This window comes from Vicia villosa, linkage group LG5 (genome assembly GCF_029867415.1).
Source record: "Vicia villosa cultivar HV-30 ecotype Madison, WI linkage group LG5, Vvil1.0, whole genome shotgun sequence".
Lineage (NCBI taxonomy): Eukaryota > Viridiplantae > Streptophyta > Magnoliopsida > Fabales > Fabaceae > Vicia > Vicia villosa.
In genome coordinates, this window is record NC_081184.1 from 48,066,168 (window position 1) to 48,071,251 (window position 5,084).

Sequence of the window (5,084 nt, forward strand, 5' to 3'; positions counted from 1 at the left end):
ACTTTCACGTGCCCATTCGGTACATTTTCTTACAGGAGGATGCCTTTTGGTCTTTGCAATGCTCCTGGCACTTTCCAACGATGCATGATTAGTATTTTCTCTGAATTTATTGAAAATTGCATGGAAGTGTTTATGGATGATTTCACTGTTTATGGTTCCTCATTGATGAATGCTTGAAAAGTTTGAATATGGTTTTAGAAAGATGCATCCAGACTGACCTTGTTTTAAACTATGAAAAGTTTCATTTTATGGTTGAGGAGGGAATTGTTCTTGGTCACATAATTTCTGAAAAAGGAATTTTTGTTGACCCTGCTAAGATTGATGTGATTTCTACACTGCCTTACCCTTCTTGCGTTTGCGAGATTCATTCTTTTCTTGGTCATGCAGGTTTTTACAGGCGTTTCATCAAGGATTTCAACAAGATAGCTCTTCCGCTGTCAAACTTGTTGAAGAATAACGTCACATTAAACTTCGATGACAAATGAAAACAAGCGTTTGACTTCTTGAACCCTAACTGGACCCTCCCTTTTGAGATTATGTGTGATGCTTCTAATTATGTTATTGGGGTTGTCCTTGCACAAAGAGTTGACAAGGCTTCCCATGTTATTTACTATGCTCCTAGGACTTTAGATTTTGCACAGTCAAATTATACTACCACTGAAATGGAACTTCTAGCTATTGTTTTTGCTCTTGATAAATTTAGATCATATTTGCTAGGTTCCAAGGTTATTGTTTTTACTGACCATGCAACTTTAAAGTATCTGTTAAAGAAACCCGAAGCTAAACCGAGATTGATTTGGTGGATGTTGTTGCTCTAAGAGTTTAATATAGAGATTAAAGACAAAAGTGGAGATGAGAATTTAGTGGCTGATCACTTGAGCAGAATAGAGAGAGATGAAGATCCTTTTCTCATCTATGATGAATTTCTTGATGAACAACTTTTTTCTTGTGCATGGTATTACTCATTGGTTTGCTGATATTGTTAATTATCTTGTTACAGATGTTTTTCCTACAGGTGCATCCAGGACACAAATTAACAAACTCAAGAGTGATGCCAAATATTATGTTTGGGATGATCCATATCTTTGGAAGTTTGGTAGTGATCAAGTAATTAGGAGATGTGTCCCTGACTATGAGATTGAATCTATTTTGAATTTTTCTCATGTATCTCAAGTTGGCGGCAGGCATTTTATCCCTCAAAGGACTGCAAGAAAAGTCCTAGACTCAGGTTTTTATTGGCCTACTATTTTTAAAGATGCCTATGAGGTTTACCGCATATGTAAAGAGTTCCAGATAGCATGTACAAATATCACTCGCAAGAGTGAGATGCCTCAGTAGCCTATGCTTTTCTGTGAGGTATTTGATGTATGGGGAATCGGCTTCATGGGTCCCTTTCCTATATCATTTGGTTTTTTGTACATTTTACTTGCTGTTGATTATGTTTCAAAGTGGGTGGAAGATATCCTCAATAGGACTAATGATTCAAGATTTGTTGCATATTTTGTCAGGTCTAATATCTTTTGCAGGTTTGGAATACCGCGAGCTATCATAAGTGACCAAGGTACTCATTTTTGTAACTGCACCATGGAAGCTTTGCTTCGGAAGTATGGAGTTGTGCACAGAGTCTCTACTGCATATCACCCACAAACAAATGGGCAAGTTGAGATCTCAAACAGAGAGATCAAATAGGTTTTAGGGAAAATGGTACAACCAAACAGGAAGGACTGGAGCCGTCGTCTAGAAGACACACTCCGGGCTCAAAGAACAACCTTCAAGACACCCATTGGGATATCTCGTTATCGACTCGTTTTGGTAAGGCATGTCATCTTCCGGTCGAGATAGAACACCGTGCTTATTGGGCGGTGAAAAGTTGTAATTTGGAGATGCAACAAGCATGTATTGAAATAAAACTCCAATTACAACATCTTGAAGAGCTTAGGTTAGAGGCTTATGAAAGCTCTAGTATTTATAAAGAGAAAACTAAGCACTTCCATGATAAAATGATTTCTAGGAAGGAATTCTTTATGATCCAACAGGTTTTATTATTTAACTTCCGCCTTAAGCTTATGGCTGGGAAACTTTGATTCAAATGGATTGACCCTTTTGTTGTTACTAATGTTTTCCCTCATGGTGCAGTAGAATTTAAAAGTGCAGGTACTGACAAAGTTTTCAAGGTCAATGGGCAGTGCCTGAAGCTATTCCATGGAAGTTCAGCGCCCGAAGATGCAAGCATAGAGGAGATTTCTTTGGAAGCACCCAGCTACACTTCAACTTGATCAGGAAGTTCTTATTCCTTTCTCTCTACTTTAATAACTATGCCCTTTCATTGACGACAATGCTTGTTTTAAGTGTAGGGGAGGGAATCCTTTTGTTTTCTTTGCTTTTTTTTTGTTGTTTTGTTGTTTTGTTTTGTTTTCAGTTATAAAACAATGATAATAAAAACAATCATCTTTTTGAAATTTTTAGGCTATAGATTTATTTGTGGTTAGTTGTGGAGACTTGGGAAAAGTTCACAAGATCGGTATCGTCTTAACACCGTAAGTCTCCTGAGTATGGAAATTGTTTTGAATACTTGTTATGACATAGCCTTGAATTCTCATTCTCTAATAGCTCCTGAGTAGTTTATCTTTGTAGTTGGCACCATCTCACACATGCTCTACGTAAGGAAGCCGATGAAAATAAGTGAGTGAACCTACTAAGTTTGGTAACTCTCACCCGGTCACTTAACCCAACGGTTAAAAATAATTTCAAGAACCGTTGTTAGTTTGTTCAGAGGTTTCTGGTGGTGAACATTGGTAGGGCGGATCAAGGTCTGATCCCCCGCAACTATAATTGGGTAAGCAAAGGGTTATACCACTTAGGTACCAGAACCACATGCAAAAAGGATCAGAGTCACTAACCGGTATCCTTACTATGAGTGTGTGGAGATGAGTAAAAAGGATGATGAGTAAGTTAGGCTTTGGCATAATAACATGATCCAAAGTGGTTTGTGTATTCAGGAGGCTTATGAATGCACAATTGTGGAGTAGTGTTTCTATGATATCCTTAGTGTGCAAGGTTAGTACCTATTGATGTAACTTTAACCGAAGAAGAGTTTGTAGCCTGGAATGAGTAAATAATGTTGTGTGTTTTCTTGAGTTTTGACTATATTTTGTTCGGAGTGCAAAAGTTCAAGTGTGGGGGAATTCGATTTGTGCATTTTGATGCACATTCCTTTATGTTTGTACTCAGCCATTTCTATGGTTTGGTTTGTTTATTTTTCTATTTTATAGTATTTTTTGTAATTTAGTTTAATTTTATTGTTATTTGATATTCGCACTTTATTTTCAGCATTAGCAGTCCACACTAAAATGATCATAACTGGAGCTTTGAGAATTCGATTGACGCGTTCTAATAATCTCCGAAAAGCTAAGAGAAAGAGCTACAACTTTTATGTTGGAGTCAAAGGTAGATTCGGAGCACATATTTTCCAGAATATCGTTTGAAGTTGCAGCATTAGTTTTATTTAGTTTTGGGTCGTTAGTTTTGGGTTGGGTTATGTTTGTTTGACCCAGTTGGGTTATGACCCGAATTCTTGTTTATCTCATTTACCTAGGCAGCCTCTACTGTTCATGGTTACCTTCCATTCACGATATTATTTTGAGAGCTTGATACGTTTGATCATGAAGAACTAATTCCTAGAGATTAATCTGTTGTAAACGGTTTCCGCCGATACTTTGAAGTTCTTATATTTTCCAATTAATCTATTTCCTTTCAATTCTGATCTTTGATATGTTGTTTGCTTAATTTGATATTATCCAAGGTTAGATTGATTTATTTCGATGGTTTCCACCGATACTTTGAGGTCCTTATATTTTCCAATTAATCTATTTCCTTTCAATTCTGGTCCTTGATATGTTGTTTGCATAATTCGATATTATCCAAGGTTAGATTGATTTATTTCGATAGTTGCATGTTCCTATACTTTAATCGCATTTGCTTAATCCACGTATGTTTGTCGTGTTTTCTTAACTCACGATTGTTATATATAATCTATTTGCTTAATTCGGGAATTAGAAACATACATCATATAATATCAATTGCGCTTGTATAATTGTTATTATAATCGAAAAGGGGATATAATCCGTTTATGAATTGGAAATTATTTGTATTGATGATAAGTTGGGAAGCCAAAACATTAGATTAATAGTTTAATCACTTATTTTCACTATTTTCTTAATCGAAATCTAAAACAAATCCCCCTAAATCGACTTACCATTGGTTGATAATCAACAAGAATCATTGTGAGAACGATATTCGAGTCATTGTCGTTACCGTAACTATATTTCAAAAATACTCGTTATTTATCCGTGAGCGACACTACAGAAAAAAAGGTCTCCTGCCACGACCAGAAAACCGAGGCTATATGCAAAATAACCGTGGCGTAACGCTGAGGCCACGGTTTGGCCATGGAAATCCAACTGTGGAGTATTCGGCCGTGGCCTAAAGTAAAACCCACGGTTTTTTGGTATAGACCACGCCTTTTTTACAACCGTGGTTAGGCCACGGTTTAGGTAGCTTGATTAAGGCCGCGGTTTGTATTTGCCATGACTTCAAAACTGTGGCTATATGGTAAAGCCACGGTTTCATTTTAACGTTTACGACACAGTATTAGTTCAAGATATAGCCACGGTTTGGTTATGACCACCTATTTAAAACCGTTAATATATGTTATGCTTTCTAAACCATTTATCTAGCCACGGTTTATTTCTGTATCATTACATAAATGTCATTTAATATATATATATATATATATATATATATATATATATATATATATATATATATATATATATATATATATGTGTGTGTGTGTGTATATATATATATATATATATATATATATATATATATATATATATATATATATATATATATATATATATATATATATATATATATATATATATATATATATATATATATATATATAAATATATATATCATTATAAAATTAACAATAATATTGATGATTAGAAGCTAATTAATTACAAGCAAATTAACATTAAGGTCAAAAGTAAGTTTTTTTTGTAGTGCCACTAATA